The 14,843-nt window shown below is 41.0% G+C and overlaps 1 long non-coding RNA gene across 3 annotated transcripts in view; it reads left to right on the plus strand.

Annotated features, from left to right (window-relative positions):
• The window catches only part of LOC107208574, a 58,723-nt gene that overhangs the window by 43,063 nt on the left and 817 nt on the right, over positions 1–14,843 (plus strand). For all 3 annotated transcript variants that reach the window (XR_001523266.1, XR_004498807.1, XR_004498806.1), the window contains one exon: positions 12,077–12,214. This is a non-coding gene — a long non-coding RNA (uncharacterized LOC107208574). The remainder of the gene's footprint in view (positions 1–12,076; positions 12,215–14,843) is intronic.

A 14,843-nucleotide genomic window follows, 5' to 3' on the forward strand; every position in this document is an offset into this window, starting at 1 on the left:
TTATTTTATTATTTTATTTTATTATTTTATTTTATTTTATTTTATTTTAGTCCCCAGATAGATTCCTTGAAGCTTGCCCCAAGCTTTCAGATGACAGATTGTTCTAGGGACAGCACCTTTTTGTGCAACTGATACAGTCATAAGAATTGAAACAGCCTTTGTGGAGCACACTGCTTACACCTAAAGACTATTCCAGTCACAGGAGTTTGTTTCAAAAGGGATTTGTGTATTCACCACAAGCTCTGGATTTACAGTGTTTAACTTGCAAGGTTCAGTCAATGGGATCTCTGCCCAAAACCTCTAAAATACTTTTCCAAACCACAAAACCAACAGGACTCCTTCTGAATCAGTTCTCAGACTTTCATTCCATTACTTATTTACTTTGAGCCTTTTCAATTAGTCTGGTGGCATCTCTAGGAAGTTTCCAAAGTGGGGTAGGATCCACTAAAAAATAAACAACAACAAGAACAAAATAAACAAAGAATAACCCCCAAACCAAAAAACAACCTCTCTGTCATGGGATATTTGTTGCAATAAAAAAACGTCCAGAAAGTTCCTCTGGAGCTGCTTCAGTGCAGTGAGTTCACCTGCTGAAAAGCTGAGTGATATTCACATGACAGAGTGATATTCCTGGGGACCTGTGGATGCAGAATACAGAAACAACCTCCCAGCAGCAGTGCTGAGGGACAGATACCACTTCTATTTATGGCTTTCCTTGTAGGGAGCTCTCCTAGAGCTTTTCTCACAACATGTTTCCAAAAATTATAAAGTGCTGGACACTGTGTGTCTTTCTAATCCACATTCTTTAGAGCTGTTGAAATAACAGGATTTTTTTTGTTCTTCCCATTTAGCTATGAAACTGGTGTATAATCCTTTCTAGTTAATCCAAAACATTCAGACATTAAAGAAATATTTTAATTTAAAACATTTCCTTTAATTTTTAAGGTATAAACAGCTTTGGGAAAAGTATCCAAAATGTTTCATTGAGAATATTAGAAAAAAAAAAAACAACCAACCAACTTTTGAACTGTATTTTTCCCTCAAGCTCTTTGTTTTCAGTCCAAATATACAAACAATTTCAATATCAAATTATGGATTTTTAAAGCAAATGTAATGAGGAAAAAAAAAAACTTGGCAAGCTCTACTCATCTCATTTTCCTTTGAGCATAGCAAAGAAAATTTGGATAAAAAGAAAGCTAAACTTATTTTGTTCATTTCAATACAGGCTGTGCCTGCTGACCTTGTCATGCTGTGCACAGAAACAGCTTCAGAGGGAGTTTTGGGAGAACCTTGCAGAGTGTGATCCATGTTACCTATGTGTGGCTTGAAAGAGCAACCTCTTAAAAAATTCAAGACAATTTCTGTTGCAGATCAGTTCTCAAGTTTAGCAGGTGAGGCTGAGGACCAGGCCCAGCTCCTTCTCAGGGCCTGCTTATGTTCCTCTGTCCTCATGGAAATCACAGAGCTTCGTGATTGTGCCTTTTCTCCTGGTCTTAGAATGATGAGCCAAACAGGGTTAGGGGATAAAAGGGTTTTTATAAATACCTCAGTGTTTAATTAGGATTCTGTGCAACAATTGGTCAAGGTGGAATATGCTGAAACACACATACACAGTACATAGCATATATAATTTCATAGACTGCAAATTAGCATATTTGACAAAGATTTCCCAATGAGAAGGTTGACTGAAGGGCGTGGCATCTCCTTATTGTCAAGCATTTCTCCCCAGATGGGCTGAATCCTAGTTTATAGAATATGTTCTAAGAGAACCTCGGTTTCTCAGGATAACGTGAGGCTTTTTGGCCTCCTGGGAGGCCTTTGGGATGTTTGTTCCTCTGGTCTAGCAGAATACCAGCACTGTGTTAAGATATTGGGGTTAAAGAATTGTAAGTATGTATGCTAAGAATATTGAGAATACATGCAGGTATATAAAAAGAAAAGGCAAAAACCAGCATGGCATCAGTGCCAGCTTGGGGTTCATCTTCTGAGAGAGGAGCCTTCGTGGAGCTGAGAGTCACTCACAGCTCTGAAACCTGAGAGCATCCCTTCAAGCTGGGAGAAAGCAACCTGTGGCACCCATGGCACGTGGTGTGGGGAGGATGTTCCACCAGCACCACACTGATCTGTGGAAAAGCCTCTGAAAAGAAGTGTCCTGTGCACCTGTGGTAGCTCTGCTTTGCAGGGAGCCAGCAGGGAGAGACTTTGCACTTCATCTTTTGTAGGAGACGCTTTCTGGGGACGGTCAGAGACACGGCAAAGACCTCTATAATCGAGTTAGGTGTTAGAAGTTTATTTCAGGGTGTGGGGTAGAGAGAGAGAGAGAGAGCCTGCTATGAGCCAGCAGATAGAGCTCAAGGTGGGCTCGGGGAGAACAATACAAAAGGGGGTAAAATATGAATACATGAGCTCAAGACTTCAGATTGCTACGAAAGAGAGGAACAGAACAGAACAGAAGTGAGAGAGCCGGGGAAAAAAGAGATAAAGTAGAGCAGGAAAGAGCAGCAAGAGAACGTAGTGAGACAAGAGAAAACAAGAGAACCAAGAGTTAGGAGAACCAAGAGTTAGGAGTTAAGAGAGGAGTTAAGAGAAGCCAAGAGAGCGAACTCTCTTTTACAATTACTTATATAATCTATACATATGAATATTCTATTCTTTCACTGACCAATCTTTCTAAGTATACTAATACAGTAACATTTGTGTGCAACCTATAGAAATCGCTATTTTTGCATATTTTTAGTTATCTCAGGGTCCTTCAGACCTTTCCTTATAAGGCTGGGGAGAGGGGTCTCAGCTTGGTTTTATTGCAGGAAAGAATGTGTTCTGGCATACCAGCCCGGTTTCTTTGAATGATTCAAACCGTGCTATCATTTGTATTTCTTCCTTAGCCTTTCTGGCTACAAAGTCATATTTATAATTTCTTTCTAATTCTACCTTCCCAACAATCTTTTGTGCTCCTTGGTGTGACTTAGACTCTGACAAGTGTTCAAGCCTTTTTTGAAGATTTGGGAGAATGGGCAGGCGTCATTTCAGCTGCAGGAATGCCCTGTTGAAGGGTTGTTTTAATGAAATGGATAATTGCTTTTTATCAAGATATATTTGTGAGGGGAAGGGAGCTGATAGCTGGGATCACTTACAAGTAGCTTCTTGATGTGGATAAATTAATGCAGATTTAAAATGTTGTAATGCACACCCACATGAGCAATATCCTCTGTGAGAGATTCTCCAGAACATTCCAGGACTACAAAAGCGTTGCTTGCCATGTGACCTTCTACAGGGAGGAGTTCCAACATATTTTCTTATTTAAGGAAGTCGTGGATTGTAAAACAACAGCTCTTTGTGCAATTTGCCATTTTTGTTTTTGTTGATTCCCCCAGAGTGTCAGACCAGAGTTGTATTTCCATGGCATCATGGAATTTACTGGATAGCCTAAGGGACTTGGAAAAACACGTGTAACTTCTGTTTAAGGGGATCATTGTTTGGTGCCCACCTCCAAAGGTGCTGCTGGCATCATGCTGTTGAGGAGATAAATGTTTCTGCAATGACAATGTGGGGAGAGGAGCCCAGCAGCATTAAAGACTGAAGTCCCATGGAGCATCTTTGGGATGTCACATCATGTGTCATTAATGTAAAACACTGAAGTATTTAGAACACATTTGTGAATGTCTGCCTGATATTTAATAAGGCCAGAAGGGTGAGGGCTTTGTCTGGTTCATTGCTTAACATAAACCCTTAGCATTTTCTTCATCTGCAGTTTAAAGTGTGATCAGCTTCATGGGGAAGAATTTAATTTTCTTTATATAATGCTGTTATTTCAAACTTTAAAGACTTGATTCTTTCACGTAGACAGATCTCGGAAGCTTTCTGTTCAGTTCTTAAGATTCCCTCTCCAAATGCTGTTGGCCTTTAGTTCAGATTCTTTGGAAGCTGAATCTCTGGAGGAAAGCTCTTTCTGCTTTAAAGATGTCAGGTTCCAGGCATCTGAACTCCTCAAAACCAAATTTGTTTTCTCACTCAAAGCACCTCTTTGCAGCTAAGGCCCTTTGTTTTTAAAGGGATATTGCCAATTAAAATTGGCCACTGAGGGTAGATATATCAGCTTCAGACCTCTGAATTCTCATGGAAGTGTTTTTTGAGAAAACAAATAATCCCTTTGCAGTATTTAGAACCTGAATATTTTAGAGTCAAAAAACTTGTGGTGAGGTGGATAAACAGAAAGCCCTTTCTTCCCTATCCTTCTCAAACCCCCTAAGTTCTGAGGTGCCAGCAAGTGGCTGTACAAAAAATGTTTGCTTAAATTAGCTTTTGCTTAGTTTCTAATTTTCAGTCCAGAGACTAAATGAGCCATTAAAGGAAACCACACTAATGAGATGCGCTACAAAACAAAATACGCCGAGGGCAAAAAGCAGGCTTTTAATTTGTTCAGCTTAAACCTCAAACATCTGGCCGTGATGGACGATGTCAGGAAGCACATTAAGAACATCAGAAAGAGACTTCTGCAATCAGTGCCTCCTCTGTTGGCCTCTCTCAGTTTGCTCACTCGCTTTCTTGGCACACGGTGCTGCAGGAAAACATTTGACAGGGTGAAGACTCCGAGCTGTGAGCTGAACTTTGGTTTGGATGGACCACTGGCCTGGCTGCCAACTCCTTGTTCAGCCAGCTTGCACCACAGCTGGAGCACGCACACACACTCTCCTCCCTGTAAACACTGGCTACCCCAGTGCTGCTCAGGAGTCAGGGATGGGTAGAAGCATCTCTTGGAACAACAATCTCAGGAAGGCAGGGAGATGGAGACATCGAGCTGCAGTAAAACAGAACAGATTTGTTGTTATTCTGTGTCCAGAGACCTGGTGGGATTCCTGGGGCTAGCAGGGCTAGGATGTGCAGTCTGAGCTTGTGAAGCAAGATGCTGGGGGCACAGCTGGACTTGTGTGGATAAAGTCTGCAGTTGGTCACAGGACAGCTTCTTCTGGAGAACATCTGGCTTGTGGTGACTCACTGGGAGCATCAATGTGGCTGGCACCTGGTGGCACTTGGCAGAGTGTACCAGCACAGCCACAGCCAGCCAGGCTTATTCATCTGGTTAGGACCATTTTCCCTTTTCTCTTTTTCTCCCAAAAGCAGATGTGTCTTCATGCACATTGAGATTGGTTAGAGGAGAAATGTAGCACTTTGCCAGCCCTGCCATGCCATGTGGTGCCTCATTATGTTTCTGTTTGCACTGTTAGCTGGATACCCAGTCTTAGAATTCCCAAAGCCAGAGAAATAGGTTGTTTGACCACAAATCCTTGTAAGCAGGCTAAAATGGGAAGTTCTCCATCCCTGGCAGGTGACCAGTCCATGTGCACAGCTGGATTTGTGCTTGTCAAGTAGCCTGCCTTTACCAGCTTCCTATTTGGTGGGGTTTTGTTTGTTTGTTTGTTTTCCAAAAAAGAATAAATCTATCTGGAGCAGGACTACTGCTCAGTCTTGCAGGCACACAGGCTTTGTTTTGCTGAACTTTAATTTATAGAGAATGCTAGAAAATGCAGGCAATTGTTTTGTAAGTATTTTTAAAACCAAGTAGTTGTCACAATTCACAGCTTCTGCTTTGTGGATCTCTCATACTTCATTGTCCTTTGAGCATTTTCAGACACTGACTCATCCTGCTCTTCATGTACCTGAAACCCTATCTGTGTAGTCCTTGGCTAAATACAGCAAATGTCAATCCACCATTTTTCTTTGCTAAGTTACTCTTTTGTATTACTTACCATAAAAATAGGTCTGCATGGAGAAACTTGTGTTTTTAATGGATAAAACTTAATGATGGGAGAGACAAGAATCACTAGCACCATCTATTCATTGAGCAGCACCATGTGTGTGGATCTGTGCAGAATTAGGGCACAAACCTCAATAGCTGGAACTGTGAGAATTGCTCCTTTTACAGTTTCCTCTGATTCAAGGGCACTCTGCCAAGTGGAGTATTCCAACTTTGCTGATTCATGTCGAAATTCCAAGCCACAGATTCCCAGCTTCTCCACTCAATGCTTCCAGCAGAACTATTAGAAAACAGAAATTCCAAGCTGCTTTCTGGTTCTTACAGTTTGAGAAAAAGAATAATATTGTCATCTTCAAGGGAGGTGACTGAAAGGTTGACTTTGATTTCTGTCTGGAAATGCTGATGGCAAGACCTCTGCTCTGAGAGCAGTGGGGGGCCCTGCCAAGCCTTTTCACTGGGGGATTTAATCCAAGGCTCGTAGGAGGTTCACAGAAGGCGTAATCAGATTGTCTGCTCTGATCCACTTGGTGTCAGAGGCCACTGGATTTCAGGCAGGTTGCTCTGGAATGAGTCTGATCTGACATTCTCAAGCACTGACAACATCCAAGAGGTCACAACACTGGCAGTGGAGCCAGGACCATGAAAAACTTTCCTCTTGAGTGGTTTTAGCTTCTGCATCGTCTTAATTTGTGTCTGAAAATTGACCCCAGTTCCATTGCAGCATTTAAGTGTGTGACTCCATCAATTCCAATAGTTGCTATTCTTCTAAATATGTCTTGACACCTGGTCCTTGTGTGTACAGCTGGATTTTCATTCTATAGAGCAACAATTGCATGGGTGTGTTTGGCAACAGCAGAACATGTTAATGCACTGGACTGCAAAATAAATCCAAAGTGGCAAATGGTAATTTGAAGTGAAATGCAAGCAGCCTCTTTCTTATTCCAAATGTACTTTCCTACCAAATTGTTTGGAAATATCTCCAGTACTCAGAAATTTGGGATGAAATGTTTCATTTTTTTTTTATTTTTATTTTTAATTCTACAGCTAATACCTGTGTAGGGAAATTAATCTGAAACATACTTTCAATAGTAGGAGGGAGGAGAGGAGAGAAACCTATAATCAGTAATGTTAGAGCTGGGTCTGATGGAGGACAGAATTCTGGAGCTGAATTTGTTCTGTGAAAAGGGAACTTGGAAGTTCTGAGCAGTTTTGTTTTAAAGGGGCATAGTGCCATATAACAGGAAGGTACCAGAGCTCTCTGAGGCACAGAAGGGGGAGGGATTCTGAGCTCTGTTCCTAAATTCCAGGTCTAACTAATCAAAGCAAATGGTATGAGGAAGCTGGGAAATTTCTAACTGCCTTAGAAAGTCCCAGAAGTTGAAAAAGTAACTAACATCACTGGGTCAGGAGTTACAGTATCCACATGCAGTCTATGAATATTTTCTTTTATGAAAGAAGGGAGTATTGAAAAGTAGATAGGGATGGTCTTAATACTTTGAGGAATGATCCTGCACTGACCAAGGAGAATCATCCCCATGACTAAAAAGCTGGTTCCCAAAGATATTTCTCTATGGATTCATCAGATTCATCTGGAACTGAGATGCTTTTGATCTTCTAAACTTAATTAACTTAATGGTCTTGCATGAGTACAATTAGATGAGAGCCCACAAACGAATGGTTGAGACAGGATAGATGAATTTTTATCTAAGATCAATTGCATGCTGCCTGACAGTGTCTTCACTGCTTGTTTTAACCAGTAACATGCAGCTTCCTTTGATGCCCCCCTTCCCCTGCACTGGGAGAGACAGTGAGCAATCGATTCCTTTGTGGGGTCAGTTAAAGCTCTTGTGGCTGCTTTAAAATGTATAAATACATTCTGTCTCCCTGCTGGCAGCCACAGTGTGACCTTAGCTAAAGCTGCCCTTTGTCACCCTGCCACTGGCCACCTCAGAACATTTACATTCCCATTTGGATTTGCACCTTAGGTTCAGAGTGCTCTCCAGCAGCTGAGGTGGCATCTGGTTTGTGTAAGCAAATGATAGGGATTTTGATAGAGATTCTGGGTATTTTCTTTTTTAATCTGATATACCTGGAGATGTCAATCTGCTGGGTCAAAGTTTGCTGGCCCTTGGAGAGATCTGCAAAGGAATAACAATCTGTTTATAAGATGCAGTGTCTTTTTTATGAGATTATTTACTGTTGCCAAGGAGAAGAGAGCCCATTTTCAGTGCATATGGGAAGCTGTGGATCAGTCCAGCATGTGTTCTTGCTGCCTGAGCTGGGCTTTGGATGAGTAAAAGGTAAAAACCATCAGAGGAGAAGTGAATACTGCAGAGCTTGGAACCTGAGTCTTGGAGCTTTTGTGATCTCTCTGCTACAAGTCTCCAGAAAAAAAAGCTTTCCATCAGGCAGAAATGCTAAGAATAGAAAACCCCAGACTCAGACTCTGCAAACAGAAACCAAACCTGTGAAACTGAAACATATGGCAGAAGGAGAGCTCAAGTGCTGCAGGCTGAGCTTTCAGTTTGCAAATGGGAGAGAGAATTTTGCCAGCTGCATGTGCAAAAACCTGAAACCAAAGATCCTGTAGGTAACTGGGTTCAGAGGAATGTAGAAAGCTTAGTTATTTCACCCTGCACAAATACAGTCTGGAATTATATCAGGTTACCTGGGTTAATTCATATTGTACCATATTGCTCTAAGTCAGAGTCTGACCAACAGTCAGTTCTGTAATATTAATTTTTTGGAGTTTTCTGTCCATGTGATTTTCTGAACCTACTATTTGAAGTAGTGAGAATCCTTGAGATATCTTGAGGCTTCAAAATTAATGGGAAGTTGCTGTGGTGGGCATGATCCTTGCCAAATACGAAATTAAGAGAGGCAAAAGCATTCTTCTGACGTGAAGAACACTTGAATTTCCTATTCAAAAGAGCTTATGATGAGGTTATTACATTGATGTGTGGGTTAAGTGAACGAAAATGCACGCATTTGTAAAGGGAATAACAAATTCCCTTATATATTTGTTAAGGAAATATGAGATACCTGAGCTTAACCAGGAAGGACAGTCCCAGTCCCAAGAATTTGTTTCCATCTGAATATAGAGATAATTTATTTGCTCTTTTAGACTTTTTTAGTGCTGGATCTCAATCAATCTCCTCTATATTTATGAAGAGTTTCATTTGGCACAATGGGAATGTGATGTATGCAGCTGTAAAAAATACAAGACTTCAAGGACACCTAATCCTTAACTGGAAAGAGACAGTTTGATATGTCATATGCACTGTTCTGCTGAATTTTGGTATATTGACAGGAGTGGGATAGAGCAAAGAAACAATCCAGTAAATCTTTGCAGGGAGGCTGAAAGGACAAGGCTGACTTCAGTGCATGGTGAAGGCTTTGCCTCAGGAGTGAAAGAATCACAGGAAACTTGCAGTAATGAATTTTTATGTGTTATTCTCCAAGTGTGGTGCTGGGAGAAGTGGGGAGCTGCCTTCTTTTCTGCTGGGACCTTCTTGAGCTGAAAGATATTTGCTCTGCTGAGAAATCAATGTGAGAGCTATTTCAAGGATGCATCCCAGAGATCCCATTATTCACTGGACCTGAAATTCATATCCTGATTTGACACTGGAAATGGGAAGTTCAGCACACAAGTACAACAAAGTGCTTCAGCATTCTGGCAAGGACACACTGTGTGAACTGGTTGGGACTGGTAGGCAGGTGGTGATGGCTTGTCACACTTTACCTGCTCTAAAGAGCTGAAAACTGAAGGCAACTGTTGGAGTCAGAGGCACAGAGAGTGTGCCCTTATCTCTGATACCTGGCTCTGACATCCAGGAAAGCACTGAGTTTCATATAACATCCTGAAAACCTCTGTTAAATAGAAAAGCTGAGAATGTAAATGTGTAAATTAAAAAGTTTTCTTATGTCACTGAGTGAAAAAGTTAGAGTTTAAAGTAGTTTAGAGAACAGAAGACAAGATGGAGGATTTAAGGTGTTGTCTCTTGTCCTTCTTTCTTCTTCATCTTCTTCTTCTAGAAGTTTTTAAATAGTAGTAGGTGATTGAATAGAAAATGCCACAGTGCAGTACATAAGTGTTAAGTCATTGGGTCACTAAGAAAAATAATTTAGTTAACATCTGTTAATTTAATAGACATATAAAAGACCTTGAAGAAAATCTTTGTTAACCATTTTGTGCCTATCTTAGTACACATAACTCCTTGTACCTTGTATACATGTAATGCTGATAAAAAAACCAAAACAACCAAAACAGAATGAGAGAAAACTGCCTCTCTCTCATCAATTTCAGTTCAAGAAGAAAAGGAATCTAACCACAAAGTCCATAACAGGACAGGTAACCTTGTAAAGGATGGAGGGGTGTGTGTCTGTGTGTAGTAGATCACTGAGGGTTTAGGGTGTCCTGGCTGAAGACAGGGCATAGCAGGAGAAATAGAGGAGAATGTCCAGTTTAATGAGTGATGTGCTGAGCTGCACAGGGAGGATAATGTGTCCCCAGTCCTGGAACTGCAGCCAGAGCTGCCACTCACAGCCCCACAGTGCCAGCTTCTTATTCTGCTGCTGCTGCTCAGACAGAGACTCTCCATCACAAACACAGCTCCTCTTTGCACACCAGTCAGTCCTCACTGCGGTTTTGCAGACAGTTTATAGGATTTTATGGGTGCAAACACATAGACAAGATAACTGGTAACACTGAAGAGCTGCCCTGCTGTCCAATTCACTTCATTGCAAAGTGGTTTTTTCTTCTTTTTTTTCAGTTCTTACTGATTTAGCCAGGGGCAGACATCCCCAGGCACAGGACTGCTGTTTTACCCAGGACTGTACTCCCTGCTGGCAAATAACCTCAAATGTTACAGAGGCTGCCAGGGATCATTTGAAAAAAATGCTTTTTACAAAAATAGAACTTTGCTTCTCCTCTAGTAAGTACCTTGAAGCTTCATCAGCAGTGCTGCATTCAGCTAATTCTTATTAACATGAATTGCAGTTAGGCTGAAACTTCTTTTACATACAGTTTTAAAAGAATCATAGTCAATGAATGGCTCTTAAAAATGTTGATGTAATATTAATTTCTGGCAGCTCTAAAGTGAAGAATCTACAGATTTGTTTAAGTTTAAACAAAAAGCAATTCAGACAAGTCCTGTGGGGTGTCTTGTGTGAGCTCAGACAAGTTGATCCAAGGCAGAGGTCTGGGATTAGCTGTCCACAGGAGGCAAAAAGGCCAGGTCTTCCAGTATTTCTTGTGTTCCCTGACAATGAAAGGATAAAAGGCTCTACAGAACAGAAAAGCAATGTTTCTGCCTATGGAATGAGCACATCCTTTTCCCTTACCCTGCAGCAGAAAGACTTTAGCCTAAGTCTAATGTTTCACCTCCTGAATTAATATGCAGCTGACTGTTTTTAGTGAGTCTTAACTGCCCCAGCTCTTTTTGCACTGAAATATTGTGGACTTCTCTTGGGGTGAAAGCTGAGCATACTTTTTTGCTCTGATGTTTGAGTTAACAGGCATACTAAGCTGCTTTACTTGGGGTTTATTTATTTTGAATTTGATCCTGCTGTTCTTCATTTATTCCCATTGTAGTGTATATGTTCAGAATTGTTACTTGAATCTGTAATTGCATGAAATTGTGTAGGAAGGGATGCCTTAAAAATATATAGTTGCTAAATGGAGCAGGTTTATTTCTAGTAGATGATATCTGTCAGATACCTGTAGTGGACCTGATTGTCTCTTGAGCTGCCATGAGTTAACTCTCTGCACTCTAGCTCTGTTTAATCACGTTCAGATGTTAATCTGATGCACATGTTGTAATTTAAGATTGTGACACTGGAGTTTTGTTTATCCAAATCTGGTCATGGTTTTATTTTGGGTTGTCAGGTAACAGTTGTTCAGGCTCTGGCCACTAGAGTATGGCCTCTTCTGCACAGGCTGGAATGCCACCAGCCTTCCCTTCTCCCTCTGTAAAACAGGTGGAAGATGCCAAACATGCACATGTACCAAGCTCTCCTGCTGGTTCCAACTGGTTCCAATAATTATTCCTTATCTGAAATTACCTTTTGTGGGATGATCAGTGTAATTCTCCCTGAAATTGTGTAATAAATAAGTAAGAGTTGAATGAGATTGGGGTTTTTGGTTCGTTTTGGTTTCCCTCACCTTCTTCTTCCCCCCCTGGAGACAATCCCAGGGGTGGGGGTCTCAGCTGGAGCTCCTCACTCTGCACTCAGGCTGCTTGTGCACCTTGCCCTGTTTGAAAGGTGGAGGAGCTCTCACTGGCTGAGCTTACAGCTCCTGCTCTGGTGTTGTTTTAACAGGGGGATGTCCAAGAAGGGCTGCCAGAGTGAGATCTCCTGGTTTCACTGACAGGAAGGGCTGCTTCACTTCCTCAGGCAGGATACTTCTTGTCTTCTTGGGAAGATTGTCTAGGAGCTGTAGATAAGAAATTCCTAAAGGTAAGTAAAAAGCTAGACCCTCCCATTAGTTTTGTACTGAATAGAAAAATTTCTCTGGGATTTTGCTGAATTTAGGGGATACTTTATTTATCACCAACAAAATCTCGTTTGCTTCTGAAACCTTTGCTTCACACAATTACCTGGTCACCCACTCACCATCTGCTAAATATGATGCTGCTTCATTAAGGAAAGAAAGAATTTGATGTTTTATGGAGGAAGTATTTGGGGATTTGTGTTGATAACAGAACTAATGGTCTCTCAGGACCTTTTCTGCACTACTCCTACCTCACCAGCCCATCCCTAACCTGTGGCAGTACCTGGGGCTGTGTCTGAAGCTCAGCATTTTGTATTTGGCTCAGCTGAAGCGTGTGATGCTCCTTAGCTCATTTCTCCTGTTTGTCAAGGCCCTTTTGATCTGCAGGGATGTGCTGGTACAACCTTGTTCTGGGCCAAACAACCCACAAGCAGCCCCTGATGGTTCTAAGCCTTCTGGGGCTCTTCTTGCTCTTTTTACAGCCAGATGCCTTGTATTTTCAGGGCCCAACAGCTAAAAGTTTATTCCTGGAGGTGCTCTGGGAGGGTTTTACCTAAGTCTTCTAAGCACTGCAAAGTGTTGTATAAAAATTTAAACACCAGATTTGATATTGGCATCATGGGCATTAGTAACATGCAGGTATCTTTGCTCTGAAAATGAGCAGTCTGTCCTTGAGCTGTGAAAAAGTAAATACCTGTAAATGTTGTGGTTTTTTGTATTAGCCCTGTAACATGTCACAGGCTCCAACATCTGTCCTCAGAGTCTGGAACCTTGTTAGCAAATCTCTGTGGCAATTGCCTGGTGTGATGGTGAATCATTTAATGCACTTCAGCTGTGATTTCTGCCTTAATTCTTGTCTACAAGATCTCCACAAATGCTGTAGAGATTAGGTGGAAAGCTTTTATCTTAGGCAAAGGAATTTGTGGATCATGGTCTATTTTACCAAGCATCTTGAGTCTATAATTTCCCATGACTTTTCCATTAGATTATGGGGGGCAATAGTTAACAAGAGGTAAAACAGGACATCATGGATAATATCTGCTATTAAATGTTCTGCTTTGGGCTTACAAAAGTGGGTGTCAAATGCTATTTCATGAGACAATGAACTGAATCTCGTCAGTGAGAGGATGTACAGAAAGACCCCAAACCATTAAGGTGCCATGAAGGTTGGTTCAAGAACAGAAAGGTGACCTTAGGGGAGGAAAAACCCCATAAAACCGAGCAGTTCTGACTGTGCCATAATGCAAAGTAACAAGAAAGAATTCCAGTGCAGCAGAAGGAAAAGTGAACTGTACAGAGAGTACAAAAACTGCCATGACTGACCTCTGCCATAAATGTTTTTGGGCATGATTTGGTAAAGCTGAAAACAATTGCATTTCCAAGTGTGACTATTGACTTTTCTTCTCTGCTGGCATCAAGTTATAGAGGCCACAGTTTGGAAAATTTGGACCTGATCTTTTAGAGAACCACTTTGTCCCAGTTGTAATAATGCTAAAAATGAAGTTCACGTTGCTCAATGGTCTTGTGCACAGTTAGGTACAAATTTAGTAGCTGCATTTGAAAACCATTTTTTAAAATCCTTTTTCTTGCTTATGGCTCAGATTGGGTATGCTCAAGTTCACAAGAATTATGTAAAGCTTAATTTATTAAAGGTTTTAAAGCAATTTCAGGTCTTCTGCAAGGTTCTGAATAAGTATGAAATCTTAGAAGAGAATTTTGTGCTTGTTCTTGCATTCATTTGAAGTTAGTGGTGAATTTCCCATTGATTTCATTAGTGTGGCATGAGGCTCCTGGGGCAAAAGTCTCAGTGTATTTTGGTCTATTTTTGGACTTCTGTTTGCAAGAAGAGTGGAATAAGTGCAGGCATCTCTCATGAGTCAGAGGGGAGAATTCTCTGGTAGTTATTATAATAAATCTAGCCCAAATTCTTCAGCTGATAACTAGAACTAAGGCAGGGAGGAAATAGTGAGTACCTTGTCAAAGGTAATGTAATTCCTGACCTCCTCCAATAAGCTGAAAGTCCTGTAGTAAAAATAAAAATACTTTTAAAATAACTGGGATGGCTGTGATTTCTGATTTGCTCCTTTTCTAATGAACATGATATCTGCTGCAAATAGATCTGACAGTAGAAACTTGGAGGTATATTTTATTAGAAGCTGATGCATTCTGTTTTGTTCAGTATATTGTCAGGGTTTTATAATGGAGTTTATTAAATGTTTGGTTCTCTTCAGGTTAGATTACAAGGTGAGTGTATACTCTAAATGTATTTATATATTTGATTAAGCATACCCAGTCTTGGTTTCTGTGCTGTGAAGAGCTGCCTGGTTTGCCAAGTAGCAGCTTTTGATGAATAAACTCAGGTTTTGAAATGATCTCACACTTCAGCAGTGTCAGGTGGCCCTTGGTGCCTCTGGTGCAGGAGGAGCAGTTCAGTCAGGAGTGTAAAACCATTGAGGCACTCACCTCTTGGGATCTTTGGATTGATGACTGCTTGGTGTCATGTTTTCTTGGTGGTTGCTTTGTTTGTCTGATGGTTTTTTACCTTCCTATATTAAAATTTCTAAGCTGGGCCTTGGTTACATTTTTGGAGGTCAG

This window comes from Parus major, chromosome 9 (assembly GCF_001522545.3).
Source record: "Parus major isolate Abel chromosome 9, Parus_major1.1, whole genome shotgun sequence".
In the NCBI taxonomy this organism is placed as follows: domain Eukaryota; kingdom Metazoa; phylum Chordata; class Aves; order Passeriformes; family Paridae; genus Parus; species Parus major.